This window comes from Helianthus annuus, chromosome 1 (genome assembly GCF_002127325.2).
Source record: "Helianthus annuus cultivar XRQ/B chromosome 1, HanXRQr2.0-SUNRISE, whole genome shotgun sequence".
Classification (NCBI taxonomy): domain Eukaryota; kingdom Viridiplantae; phylum Streptophyta; class Magnoliopsida; order Asterales; family Asteraceae; genus Helianthus; species Helianthus annuus.
The window spans coordinates 104,500,124-104,516,438 of record NC_035433.2 but is presented as its reverse complement, the minus strand read 5'-3'; positions in this window follow the sequence as shown (position 1 = coordinate 104,516,438).

Below are 16,315 nucleotides of genomic sequence, written 5' to 3'. Positions count from 1 at the left end.
AATTATGATAAACTTGTCAAATGTGTAAGCTTGGTGGTGAAACTGTGTAATTAATTGGAATAGTGCACTATTGTAAAATATAATACTTGAGGATGTAGAGGACAATTAGTGGAATCCTAGTAATGCTTAACCCTAAACTCTTTCACTGATTATTCTCTAAGCATTCACAAAAACCAAAGCACGTACATTCATTGTCTCTAGCAATCATCATCACCAAATCATTGGCAAATCATCACAAGATTGATTTCTCTTCTTCCCTAGGATCAAAACAAGGTAAATGGTTACTGTTTATTGATTGCTTGATTCTTATTAACTTTTGATTCTTGATTATAACCCTAGTTCCTCATATAATATTATGTGATTTTGTTTTGATTCTGAATAATTGTGATTATGATGATGCTTGGTTGCATGCTCGATAGATTATCTTTGTGATGATTGTTGTTGATTAGCTTTTGGTGAATCGTTATGTTCTGCCGTCATTGTATGAAATTAGGGTTTGTCCAGATCGTATGAACAATAAAATGTAACTGTTATAATCTCAATGAGCGTATGAGAAAATTGTTGTCTGAGTTTCAATCAAGCTAAAGGGTCCGAGTTTCTTATGCACACTTCTAGTCCGAGTTTAAAAGAGGGGAAAGGGGTATCCGAGTTTGGTAAGGGGGTTATATGTCCGAGTTTCAAGTTATTAGATGTGGTCCGAGCTTCCTAGTCCTTGTGCAGTCCGAGTTTAACCCCATCATGTTGTCCGAGAATAAGAAACTCCTATGGTCCGAGTTTAAAGAGCCCACAAATGACCGAGTTTAATCTAATACCCCCCCCACCTTTGTCCGAGTTTAATGTGGAATCAAGGAGGTCCGACCTTGTTTAATTGATCTTGTCCGAAGTTATTGAGGGATCCTTTGTCCGAGTTTAAACACCTTAAAGGCTGCCCGAGTTTATGGTTAATTTAGGGTCCGACCTTAATGAGTTTATGTTGTCCGAGTTTAAGCTTGGAACCCCTCTTGTCCGAGTTTTTTTGAATATTTAAGGCCTGAGTTTATTTGTTAAGTGAATTCCGAGTATAATAAGTTAAGATGTCCGAGTTTAATGATCACATTAGGTCCGAGTATATTAAGTTAAGAATGACCAAGTTTAAATGACTTTCTAAGTGGACCGAGTTTGAATGACTATCTAATGGACCGAGTTTAAATGATTATCTATTGGATCGAGTTTAAAACATGATCATCCATGTCCGAATTTGTATGTTAATTATAGGTCCGAGGTTGTATGCTATGTCATGTGTTACCCGAGTTTCAAACAGGGGAAACCCCCCCCACACACCCACTTGCCTGACATTGTGTAACTGCTTGATGCTGTGTAATTGCCAAATCGAAACAAGTAGCTACATGATATTATGTTAGCCCTGTTAAGCCTGTATGATACTTTGATTCCTTGATTTCGTTAAACATGTGAAGTGCTCACACTGTTAAAGGTATAAAGAGTGTTAACAGGGACCACTAGAATAATGAACACGTAAGATTAAACCATGAAATCAGGGACACTACGCACGAATCACGTGAATAGAATTGACTGCTTGTATGATGTATGATTCTGTATATGATTGTATGATACTGAATACAACTGTATAATCCCGTATGAATGAACGATCTATGTGATATTATCCTGCATACAATAAGCACACAAAACACAGTTACTTGAATGTCAATGATTTGTAAACCCTAGTTGATGCAAACACTTACATCGTATCATGTGCAACACATCCTAGGTCGTGTGTTACGGACTTAGAGATTTATAAACCCTAGAAGCAATAGCATACCGAGCAAACCAAGGTGAGTTCACACAGCCAAGGCATGGGGTTCCCAGGGTGGGAATGGGACTTGATTATGTACTGGTACTTATCTACACGGGAACGTAGTGATGTGATTTGATGAACTATTGTACGTACTCCACTGTTAGAACTACTACTAGACTAGTAACACTTATCGAACTGATCTTCGCACACCTGCCAAGGGTTGGCCGCGATATTATGACTGACTTCGCACACCTGCCTTTGGAAGGCCGCGAACTGTAATTTACTATTCTTCGCACACCTGCCTGGTGGGCCGCGATACAAGTAAACCTAGTCTAGAATACACGGGATGATCATCCCCCTAATATCTTCGCATACCTGCCTGGGAGGCCGCGATGGAAACTATTACGATACACGACATAACGAACGAACATACTACTACTCACACTATACTATTACTGAACTGTTAAACTGTGAACTCGCTCAACTAGTTTGTTGATCCTCTGTTACATGCCTTGCAGGTTGTTAGATACATGGAGCTTGCACAGGGAGGAGCAGGTCGTTGTGGAGCTTGGATCGTGGATGTTATGTTATACTTACAACACTTGAACTATTTATATACATTGGATATCATTATTACGCTTCCGCTACTTAAACTATGTTTTGTTGGAAACATCAATCGTATTGAATGATTGGTTTACCTTTATTATAACTGACATTGATTACATTGTTCGATATGATTGGTGGCTTGATCCTGGTCAGTCACGCACCCAAGCGGTGATACTCCGCAGGTGGATTTTGGGGGTGTGACAGGAACTGTCTATGCATTGATCATGTTGAAAATTGTTTAAGTGTTGAAGTCCAAACATCACATGGTCGAGTGGTAATCTGATCGGATGGTAATCCGATCGGACGGCAATCCGTTCGATGTTCCAAAACCTCAAATGTTGAAAATAAAAGTTAAGTGTGGGACTAAGGTGCATCACTAATAAACAGCAACCCGATCGGACGACAATCCGTCCCAATCGACCTGATCGTCTTTACACTTGGTCGTTTTGACAGTTTATAGTTTTTGATTCGAAACTATTTAATAACATGCCAAACAACAAAACCCTCATCAAGACTCGAGTAACCCGATCGGATAGAAATCACCCTAGTCCGGTCAGTTGACTGTTCGAGACGGTGGTTCATATTTAACCCAAAATCAGTAGTCTTCTAGATAGAATTTAGATCCTGAACTGATACATCACAAAGAAAGAGTAGAAGATCAGAACGAGCTCCGATTCTATTGGTATTGAGTGCATTGAGTGTAAAAGAGTTGAAAGAAAGTTAGAAACCATCTTTCAATCTCTTTTCACCTCGAATATGTTCAGATCTATGCAAGATCTTTGTTTATTCATGTGGAAATCGTTCAGATCTAAGTTGTTCTTGGTGGATTGAAGCCAAAACATGATGTTCATAAGAACCTCATGATGACATCACCCTAGAACACCTTAAATCTAGTGATTTCACGGTTAAAAGTTAAGATTTAAAAGATAAAAAGGTGTAGGAGTGCGTGTAGATCAAGAAAGTACAAGATTTAGGTTGAAAACTTATAAGAATCGCGAGAAATCGAAAGAATAGTGGGCTGGAGCGAGTTGGGTCGAGTGAGAGCTTTCACAACAAGTGATGTGACTTAAGAAGGGTATTTATAGGGTTTCCCAAAATGGAAAGTGGGGAAAGTGGCTGATCGATCGGGTGGCAGCTCGATCCGGTGGCAACTCGATCGGGTGGCAACTCGATCGGTTGGCCACTCGATTGGAGTGTTCGGCGCGACTAGTTTTGCTGTTTCGATTTGCGTATCGAGCATTGCATTGCGATAGAGTTTCTCATTAATCCCATCTACTACATCTACATACAACCATCCTTTTAATCACCACATTATAACATAAATAAGCATGCACAAGTAACACATAATAGCACACACACGTAAAACAATATCCAGAATGCATAATTCGGGTTGCGAGTGCGATTGCGATAAGCGATAAGGCGATAAAACATGCGATAAGCAGCGAATAAACCTCGATTATTACAAGTACTCCACATAATACAACTAATGCGATAAAGTAAATAGATTAACTACAAGTCAAAGAAGTCAAAACAGGAATTGAGCAAGGATTGACAGATCACAATTAGCAATCTTCTCTTCCTTTGACCTCAATCTTGACTTTGACTTTGACTTTCGAAACATGGGGTGTTACATATGTGATCTAGATAATGCAACGGTATGTAATGTGTTAAAAACACTTATATATAGGAGGTACCAACAGCGTATCCACCATGCTTTTATCACATTACACCCGCCCCGTTACCTAATCACTTACCATAACCCAATCATTTAATAGTTCAAATAGTTCCAATTGTTCAAATAGTTCAAGTAGTTCACATAAACCAAATAGTTCCAACGGTTCAAATAGCTCAAGTAGTTCACATAGATCAAATAGTTCCAATGGTTCAAATAGTTTAAATAACTCGCACAGATCAGTAGTTCCAGTGGTTCAATAGTTCACATAGTTCTCGTAGTTCCAGTGGTTTAATAGTTCACATATTTCTCGTAGTTCCACTGGTTCAATAGTTTAATAGTTCCAGTGGTTCAATAGTTTAATAGTTCCAGTGGTTCAATAGTTCACATAGTTCCAGTGGTTCAATAGTTCATATAATTGAAACTATTGTGTTTAATATAAACCATAGCATTTGTTTAGAAAGCTCGAAATCGTTTAGCACAGATGAATCACCCCAAAACAGCCGAAAACGGTAAAAGAGGGGAACTATGTACTCACATCGAAGTGCAAAGTATCGTTGATTAAATGAACTAGCAAAGCTCGAGCAAACCAAGGATTTCAAGTAGCACCTAGTAATCGGATCGCTAAGTTAAAGAATAAACACCTAAATCAGAAGATCGGGTAGAATGAGGTCTTGTAAACCAAATGAGTATTGGAACTCATGTGATATGGTTTAACAAAGCCTACATTCTAAATCCGAACCTATCCTAAGTGCTTTCGACCCGTTAACGACCCATTAAGGTAGCTTACACTACTTTAACACGCCGTTCGCGCATAAGCGCGTTCGAGACGCCTAACTAGTCCTATGATAAGTATTATATGCCTAAATATGTTTAAATATGTTGCATAATCAGTTTAAGTGACAAAAGTTAAGTTACATATGCTTAAATACCAATTATGCATGAAAAGGGCATTTTGGTCATTTACCTAAGGCATATAAACTACCTATCACACAACTAATTAAACTAAGTGACCATAAGGGTCGGGTTCGAAAGTCTAAGCGGTTGTCAAGACCGCTTGACTTACGACCCTACACAAGCACTAGACTAAAAGTGACGAGTTAAACATGTTAAAACATGTTTAACTAAGTTAGAAAACAAGTTTGATATCAAAACAAAGTGTTTTGATACCCGAAAATAGCTTCGTTGCAAAATACGCATAAACACGTATTTTGACCGAAACTTTGACTCGTCACTTCGATTAATCGACGTGGTATTCAGTAGGTATTGTCACATGGGACTATAACCATCGTGATTACGCTAACGTTGCAAAGTTTGAATGAACTTTGTGTTGACCATCATGGTAAAAGCAGAAAGTTAAGCACTGTTTGACTTTCATACTTGAAAAGCATAATAAGCATGAAAGAAACTTACAAAGGGTCCAAGCTATGAAGATTTGAACTCAAATTACTCAGGTATGAAGCTTCACAAAGGAGAGCTTCAACTTAGAGCAGAAATGAGATCAAGTGTGAGTTAAATGAATGAAATTAAGTGGGTATTTATAGAATTCCAAGAACTGTTAGGGTCGTTTCTCGTAATTCGGGCTTTAATCTGGACCTTACATGTGTTGCCCATGGTTTACAATACATGGGGACATCAAAAACCATCAAATGGTATAAAAAATCAGGGATCAAAACCATCAAAACAGGCTAGAAAAGCCAGATTCAATGTTTCTGTGCTGGCAGTCTGTCGCGGGCCACGTACATCCACACAGGGTCTTACGCGCCCCTCCTAGACACTTTGACAGATTGCCCGTTTTATTCCTTGCATGTCGAAAACACAGTTTTTTATGCATTTTCGACACGTTTAAGCCCCGTTAACCCCATTTCAAGGCTCCACAATGAAGTTAAAGTATAGGGAACTTAAAATATGCTTGAACACATCTCGGATGTCGGTTCGTTTGGTCGTAGAGTTTTGTTATTCAATTAATTACGACGGAAGTCGTAACGAACGCGAAATCGATCCAAATTACGCGACGATTGGTATTTTTTGCATTCCACTCACTAAAATAAAATATTTTAATGATTACAAAAATTTTTGGATGTCAAGATATGTTCAGAACGTAAGATATGCGCGAAAATGCAAACTTATGCACTTTTTAACGCTTTTAGTCCCTGTTTGATCAAAAAGTTTATTTTCGCATACCAAACCCCTCAAAGCCTATTTATAAGCTATGTAAAGGATATTTAGGGTATGTTTAACTTATGATCAAGTTCCAGAATGTTCGTTACTATACAAATCGACATAGTTTCGCAGTTTGACGCAAATAGTCTCTGCGATCGAATAAACTTGTTTTCGACACACCAAACCATCCAAAACTTTTTTCTAAGTTATGTAAAGGTTATTTAAGGTATGTTAAGCCTATGTCACTGTTCCAGAGTGTTTGTCGCGTTAAACTGATTACGTTTATGCATCAGTTCGCGTATAACTTTCCATAAAGCGATTTAAAGCCTAAAATTGAACAAGAATTGATATTTGCAAATGATACATATATTTATACAAATACCAAGTATGAAACACAAGATTTCATTGGTTTTGTATTTGCATGATGGTCGTAGAGGCAAAATGTCACAGTCTCCCCTACTTTAGGAAATTTTGTCCCGAAATTTATTCGTAGGAGTCTGTCTGAATTATTGTGTTAAACAATTGTCTTGCGTGGAGTCTAAAGTCTTTGTCTATTTGCATAGAGTAACCGATCAAAGATCTCCACGTAAGGCATAACTTTATCATTCCCTAAAAGGGTGCTTCCTTAGATAAAACAGGAGGTGGGAATGAGAGATTCGATTAAATGGTAAGACCAAATTAAACAATAGTTCAATGAGTATCCTTTAAGAATCTAACTTATTAAACCAAAAAGATCTTATAAGGATTTGTATTTCATTTCTCCAGTGGATATTCTTCAGAAGCGAAAATGAATGGATGATTCATTTTCTCCAATGGATTCTTCTTCAGACGTGGAAATGAAAGACGAATAGATTATTCATTTCCAATGGGTATTTCTTCAAAAACGGAAATGAATGGATAATTCATTTTCTCCTATGGATACTTTTATCAGAAACGGAAATGAAGGATAATTGAAAAAGATATTCATTTCCCTGATGGATATTCTTCGGAAGCGAAAATGAATGGATGATTCATTTTCCTCAATGGGTACTTCTTCAAAAATGGAAATGAAGGATAACAGAAGAAGATATTCATTTCCCCGATGGATATTTCTTCAGAAGCGAAAATGAATGGATAATTCATTTTCCTCAATGGGTACTTCGTCAGAAGTGGAAATGAAGGATTATAGAAAAAAGATATTCATTTCCCCGATGGATATTTCTTCGGAAGCGGAAATGAATGGATAATTCATTTTCCTCAATGGGTACTTCGTCAGAAGTGGAAATGAAGGATTATAGTAAAGAGTGTTCATTTCCCCGATGGATATTTCTTCAGAAGCGAAAATGAATGGATAATTCATTTTCCTCAGTGGATACTTCGTCAGAAGTGGAAATGAAAGAATCGATACAGGATGATTCATTCCCAATGGATATTTCTTTAGAAGAGAAAATGAATGAATGATTCGTTTTCCTCAGTGGATACTTCCTTAGAAGTGGAATGAATTTATTTATTCATTTTCCTCAGCGGATATTTCTTCGAAAGCGAAAATGAACGGATAGTTCATGTTCCTCAGTGGATACTTTATCAGAAACGAAAATGACGAATTTGATGCAGGATTATTCATTCCCTCAGTGGATATTTCTTTAGAAGCGAAAATGAATGATCAATTCATTTTCCTCGGTGGATACTTCACCAGAAACAGAATGAATTTATTCATTTTCTTCAGTAGATATTTCTTCAGAAGCGAAAATGAAGGGATAGTTCATTTTCCTCAGTGGATATTTCTCAGAAGTGAAAATGAATGGATGATTCATTTTCCGCAGTGGATACTTCGTAAGAAACGGAAATGAACACGGTTCATGAATATATTATTCATTTCCCTCAGCGGATATTTCTTTCAGAAGTGAAAAATGAATAGCTAGTTCATTTTTCCTCAGCGGGTACTTCATCAGAAATGGAAATGAATATAGTTTACTTTTATTTCTTGATTAGATTGATACGTGACAATACTTGCTGTGGTTTCTGTGCACTAAATTCCATAATAATATATGCATCCATAATTACGTAATTCCTTACACAGTCCGCACAGTTCATTTTATAATGTGTAGGGGATAGAATTAGTCGAACAATCTTGAGATAACTTTAATTAAGTCAACACATAAACAGGTCAGCACATAATAGTCACACAATTGTTCACTTGGTTATTAATTCATTATTAGCTTGTTATTAAATTGTTATTAACTTGCCGTTGATTTGGACATGTGCATTTAAAGTATACCAGGAATCCAGTCGATGGATTTCAACTAGCATTTTAAACATCCTCGAGAATCTATCTTATAAAGATAGAACAATCTTATAAGGATTCGATTTCGTTCACAAAGAATCGTAACATTCGAATTAAAGCATACAAAGAATCCATTTAAGGACTTTGATTTTGCGCTTTAAACATCTACAAGGATCTAACTATGAAGAAGATCCTATAAGGGTTCGGAATTCGTATCGTGAGAGGTGTTTAGGAACCTTGTACTAGATATGCTAAGACAACATATGAAGCAATTGGATCCTTGAAATCATTGTGCTAAGCATGCTTAGTCAACATACAAAGCCGGATGTTCTTGATAATCGTGTACCACGTATGTTAAGGCAACATACGGGCAGATTGTTTTTGAAAGCTATGCTTGGAATCGTTAAAAAATATGTTTTTGAAAACCTTTTGTAATGTTTTTGAAATCATGTACTAAGTATATTAGGTAAACATTTTTATGAAATGTTTTAAAACCATGTGAGATGATTTTGAAAATATGTATGAGGTTTTTGAAAACATGCATAATCTTTTGAGATCATATGATGTGTAAAATATCGTGAAGTCGGGAAGATATGATATGTAAGACTAATCAAGGGCTTACGGAAGTACCCTTGGGTATCCTATTAAGGATTTAAAGTGGTACTTTGGGTATTCGTCCAGAGTTGTAACTCGCACCTTGTACTTTGTTTCTTAGAAGAAACGAGTACTTAGGATTTTCGTAGGGATCACGAACGATCATAAAAACGAATGAACTACGAGCGTAGTTTGTTTTGAAAGGAACGCGGTTCCTTGGTGTCGGTGTTGAAGGTATATGTCGTTCATACATGTAACCACACTTGTTTTCGTATATCGTAATGTAAATAATGATTAATTGAAAAACCGAAATATTTGTTTCAAAGACTTGGATAACAAAAGAAAATAGTACATAAAGTTCGATTGTTCCAAACAGCATTGTCTTCCAGTTGGTCGAATGCTCATCCATGTGCTGGATTTGCATTAGCAAGCTTTGGGCAATTGTTTCGGAAATGGCCCATCTCGCCACAGTTGTACCAAGAACCTGGTGGAAAACGAGCTTGAGCAGGATTGGCATCAGTTTTGTTTTGGATAGCAAAACGGCATGCCTCAACCAAATGTCCCCATCGTCCACAGTGGGTACATTGGAAACATGGTGTTTGATTCAGATGATGACGATTGCATTGATTGCACAAAGGAGCAGCTCCCTTGTATGGCTTCTTGGCAGGGGGTTAAGCTGGTCGGTTGGGTGCAGTGTGATTGTTTTGGGCAGCCCTAACGAAGTTCTGTGAAGCCTTACGCTTCTTTGACTTTCTCGAGCGCTTGGTTTTTGTCATCTTAGATGCCTCAGGAGTAGTTTCATCATTGAGATGAGACATGGCGACAGCTAACTTAATGGTCCCACAGAGTATTACGAGTATTGTTGTTGGGCAATTGTAGCAGCCAGTTCGGTCCTTTGTGCATCACTATGATGAGAAGACATCCTAAAGGTAGTGGAAAATATGAGGGAAAACAAGTGAGATGTTATCGAATAATCAAAGCTGAATGCTAATGAAACATCAGCGAAACATAAGAAAGGCGATCAATCATTCGTTACCTCGAACAAACAAATGACGTACAGAGGCTGAACCAAGTAAATAGGTCCTTATAATGTATCGCGAAGACATGCTTTAGCCTATAAGTGGACACTCATCCCAAGAGTTCCCAGGTAAGAATGATTGGTCCAATTATGTGGATTTGTACGAACACTCTAGCCTTAGGCAGAAAACTCGGAATACAGGCACCCACCCTTCCATATTGCACGTGTTCACATTAATAAGACCCACACTTTGAAGAGATTTTGAAAAATTTGAAGGTTCAAAACCTTATAACAAATCATCTAAGAAGGGATGATTAGTTTGCATGTCAGATTCGTATTTCGTGTTCTTGTTGTGGTTATCACCTAAAGATAGGCAACGATATTGTTTTAAGACTAAACGCAAGTAAACTCGCATTAGGGTCCTAGGAAGGTTATAGTCTAGGTCAAAGCATTACTAATAACCTAATTCCCTATAACCATGAGCTCTGATACCAACTTTTATGTCACACGCTGACCGCGTTAAAACAACAAACCGCGGCGGAAACGTCGGGGAGTGTCGTAACAGAATCATTGTTTCACAACACATGGACTGAAGTTTCGTTTTATTGAATTAAGTTTATTACATTGTATTAAAATCAAAAGCAAAATATGAACAATTTGACTTTCATTGTTATTGAGTCACAAAGGCCTCGTCCATTCCTATGTGAGTAAGCATCATAATCATCGTCAAACATCATCAAATTATGGCACCTGAAACATATGTGAAAATACGTGAGCATAAAAATGCCGGCGAGTACATAGGTTTTGTGAGAGTAACGGACTCATGGCTTGTTTACATGTTGCAATACCTCGTTAGACTACAAAAGTTGATAGTTGAAAACCTTGTTTGAAAAGTGTTTGGTATTGCAATATGATTAACCAACTCAAAACAAGTTGGTTATAGTTTATAAAATCTCGTTGCCAAGAATCTTAACCCAAAACATTTGTTTATGTAACTCAAATCATAAATCATTTTTGTAATAAAACTCCTATGGTTTATATCGTTAAGAAAACCTTGTAGTGTAACTTCGTTTCGAAAACATTCGACCAAGTGATCTAGATAACGCAACGGTATGTAATGTGTTAAAAGCACTTATATATAGGAAGTACCAGCGGCGTATCCACCATGCTTTTATCACATTACACCCGCCCCGTTACCTAATCACTTACCATAACCCGATCATTTAATAATTCAAATAGTTCTAATTATTCAATTAGTTCAAGTAGTTCACATAAATCAAATAGTTCCAATGGTTGAAATAGCTCAAGTAATTCACATAGATCAAATAGTTCCAACGGTTCAAATAGTTCAAATAACTCGCATAGATCAGTAGTTCCAGTGGTTCAATAGTTCACATAGTTCTCGTAGTTCCAGTGGTTCAATAGTTCATATAATTGAAATTATTGTGTTTAATATAAACCATAGCATTTGTTTAGAAAGTTCAAAATCGTTTAGCACATATGAATCAGCCCAAAATAGTCGAAAAGGGTAAAAGAGGGGAACTATGTACTCACATCGAAGTGCAAAGTATCATTGATTAAATGAACTAGCAAAGATCGAGCAAACCAAGGATTTCAAGTAGCACCTAGTAATCGGATCGCTAAGTTAAAGAATAAACACCTAAATCGGAAGATCGGGTAGAATGAGGTCTTGTAAACCAAATGAGTATTGGAACTCATGTGATATGGTTTAACAAAGCCTACATTCTAAATCGGAACCTAACCTAAGTGCTTTCGACCCGTTACAACCCATTAAGGTAGCTTATGCTACTTTAACGCGTCGTTCGCGCATAAGCGCGTTCGAGACGCCTAACTAGTTCTATGATATGTATTATATGCCTAAGCGATTGTCAAGACCGCTTGACTTACGACCCTACACAAGCACTAGACTACACGTGACGAGTTAAACATGTTAAATCATGTTTAACTAAGTTAGAAAACAAGTTTGATATCAAAACAAAGTGTTTTGATACCTAAAAATAGCTTCGTTGCAAAATACGAATAAACACATATTTTGACCGAAACTTTGACTCATCACTTCGACTAATCGACGTGGTAATCAGTAGGTATGGTCACATGGGACTATAACCATCGTGATTACGCTCAGGTTGCAAAGTTCGAACGAACTTTGTGTTGACCAAATCATGGTAAAAGTAGAAAGTCAAACACTGTTTGACTTTCATGCTTGAAAAGCATAAAAAGCATGAAAGAAACTTACAAAGGGTCCAAGCTATGAAGATTTGAACTCAAATTACTCAGGTATGAAGCTTCACAAAGGAGAGCTTCAACTTAGAGCTGAAATGAGATCAAGTGTGAGTTGAATGAATGAAATCAAGTGGGTATTTATAGAATTCCAAGAACCGTTAGGATCGTTTCTTGTAATTTGGGCTTTAATCTTGACCTTACATGTGTTGCCCATGGTTTACAATACATGGGGACATCAAAAACCATCAAATGGTATCACAAATCAGGGATCAAAACCATCAAAACAGGCTGGAAAAGCCAGATTCAATGTTTCTGTGCTGGCAGTCTATCGCAGGCCACGTAGATCCACATAGGGTCTTACGCGCCCCTTCTAGACACTTTTACAGATTGTCAATTTTAGTCCCTGCATGTCCAAAACATAGTTTTCGATGCATTTTCGACACGTTTAAGCCCCGTTAACCCCATTTCAAGGCGCCACAATGAAGTTAAAGTATAGGGAACTTAAAATATGCTTGAAAACATCTCGGATGTCGGTTCGTTTGGTCGTACGGTTGCGTTATTCGGTTAATTATGACGGAAGTCGTAACGAACGCGAAATCGATCCATGGTATTTTTTGCATTCCAATCACTAAAGTAAAATATTTTAATGATTACAAAAATTTTTAGATGTCTGGATATGCTAAGAACGTAAGATATGCGCGAAAATGCGAACTTATGCACTTTTTGACGCTTTTAGTCCCTGTTTGATCAAAAAGTTTATTTCCGCATACCAAACCCCTTAAAGCCTATTTCTAAGCTATGTAAAGGATATTTAGGGTATGTTTAACTTATGATAAAGTTCCAGAATGTTTGTTACTATACAAATCGGCATAGTTTCACAGATTGACGCAAATAGTCCCTGCAATCAAATAAACTTGTTTTCGACACCAAACCATCCAAAACATATTTCTAAGTTATGTAAAGGTTATTTAAGGTATGTTAAGCCTATGTCACTGTTCTGGAGTCTTTTTCGTGTTAAACTGATTACGTTTACGCATCAGTTCGCGTATAGCTTTCCAGAAAGCGATTTAATGCTCGAAATTGAAGAAGAATTGATATGTGCAAATGATACACATATTTATACAAATCCCAAGTATGAAACACAAGATTTCATTGGTTTTGTATTTGTTTGATGGTTGTAGAGGCACACACACACACACACACACACACACACACACACATATATATATATATATATATATATATATATATATATATCTAATGACGTTAATTTCACGAACGTACCGTGTGTAACAAAGTCAAAAATGTGTTATTCACGTGCGGGCATCACATGTTAATTTCATAATTGTAAATTGTAACCGCAATACTTATATAGGTTACACTGAGTTTGATCGGATACGTTTAACACGTGTTTTATGTGGTTAACGCATCACATAATGTGTCGTCAGCTATAAACAACTAAGGAGCTGCCGGCATAACGCACTGTTTATCGCAATTTTAAAGTACATGTCGTTTTAAAATTCATGTTTTAATATAAATGACTAACATTTTGATATAAACTTTTTTCTCAAACGAGTCTGGTAAAAAATAATACGTTTAATACTTATTTTGTGTACGTTCGTAAACTGTATTTGAAAGCAAGTCGGGTCAAATATAATCAGGGGCGGACCCACCTCCATGCCCAGGTGGGCGGGCGCACCCCCGGGAAAAAAATTTTTAGTGTTATTATCCGACCAAAATCCCGTCCGCACCCCTTGGATTTTTTCGTCCGCACACCTTAGGTAAAAAAATATTATGGATTATATTAAAAAAAATTAGTAAAGTCTGAATTAAAAAAAAAACTACCTATATTATATAAACTTATACTACCTAAACCCAAACCAAACCCATTATACAAACCTGTTAGTAGCCCACTAATAATCTAGCCATTAACCCACCTAAAGTAAAACTAAAACAGTTAAAATAAGCCCAAAAAACCCTTCAATTCCTCTCCCGCCCTCCCTCTGTGCGACTATGCTTGCTCTCCGCCTCCTGTCCTACCAGCGATCTTCATCTGCCAACACAGCAACAACACTGCAGCAGCCGATATCAGAAGGAATCCGGCATCAACGTGACCAGAATCCGCTCCAAACCAACCGGACACCGACAAACGGTAAGTTTTTATGTTTTTTATATGATTTTTCTTGATATTATATGAGAAAAGTGGTAATAAAAAACTTAAATAGGTATGAAAAATCGTGTATTTTGACGTTGCGTATGGTTGTTTAGATGATTTTTAGGATGATTATGTTATTTAGATATTTTTATGGGTGATTACACAATTCTACGGCTTGATTCCTTGAATAGTTGAAAATTAAAATTGAAACATTATGTTATGGAACGATTAACTAATGGTCATGGATCACTTTGTTTGTGATAGGAACCATGAGTAGGGATGTTATGACGCAATTTCTTAAGAGGAAAGTGGTTGTACCACTTTTTTTTGCCGAATTCTTCTAATTATAGACCAATGTATGTTTTAGAAATTTTTTTTTCTTTAATTTAATGATTAAGAGAAATAGAAGTAGGGAGGGTTTAAACTTTGATGCTTTTTTTGTTTGTTAATGTGATAGGAAGGTAGGAACTAGGATTTGATTGTTTGAAGATTGAAATTGACCCGACCCGACCCGATCCGACCCGCTATGAAACTTTGTTTGTTTGTATTTACTTGTTTTACATGACCCGACCAGATCCGACCCGCTATGAACTGAATTTTTTTATATAGCTAGGGATCTAAAATCTTTAAAAAAATTTCGCACCCCCAGTAAAAAAATCCTGGGTCCGCCACTGAATATAATACGTTTTCATTCGATGGTGATGTTTTTACTTTAAGTAAAGAGTCAGATCAAATATACAATATAAATACGAGTTACTTAGTTCTCATTGTAGTCAAACACCATACGTAATATTAAATCTATTTTAGTAATTACACATAGTATATTAGTATATCAGTTTCATTAATCATTACAAAATATTCATGTATATACTATAAATTTGCAACAATTTGGTGCAATGAAGTTGGTATCTTCTGTTTAGATTGTTGTACAACAGGTTTCATTGCCACTTTAACTCTTTGATACACGTGTCCTTTTCTACCTGCAACATAATCAAGAAAAGAGAGGGATCATATGAGATATAGAGACTTGAAAAGGGAGAGACCGTGAAGGAGATGGAGGCCGGCAACGGTGGTTCACAGAAAGTTTGCTGCTAGGTCTGCACTTATGCCCATCGCGTGCCGCGATAGGTTTTGATTATGCCATCGCGTGCCACGAAGGCTGTCGCGTGGCGCGACGGTGAATGTCCTCCCTCGTCACATGGCGCGACGTTCTCTTTTTCACAGAAAGTTTGCGTTGGGTCTGCATTTTTGCCCAACACAAGCAAATTTCACTCAAACGCTCATAACTTTCTAAGTTTTTTCCCGTTTTACGATCCGTTTCTTCCTACGTGATTGTAATTCGATTCTCCATTAAATGGAGACAAAATCTGACATCTGAATTAAAAAAATTCTAGATTTTAAGCCCTCGGCTTAAAATTCAATTATTAAACTTTTGACCCGTTTCATGTTTTATTAAACAAAATTGTTCCTAAATCATCATAAAGCCATGGACTACTTATTTAACTCAAAATCTTTAACTCTTGATCATAACTTTTATGAATTACGCAACCATTACCCAAGTTATGCACATAAATCATTTTGACCCGTTTAGAGAATTTAAGCATTTAAGCTTAAGGGTATGTTTGGCAAAAGTAGCTGGTGGCTGGTAGCTGGTAGCTGAAAGCTGGAAGCTGGTAGCTGGTAGTTGAAAGCTGGTAGTTGTAGCTGGTAGCTAGTAGCTGTAGCTTTTTAGATATATTTGGTGTTTGGTAGAGTAGCTGAAGCTTTTAATAAAATGTATAAAATTACCAAAATGGACATAACTAATA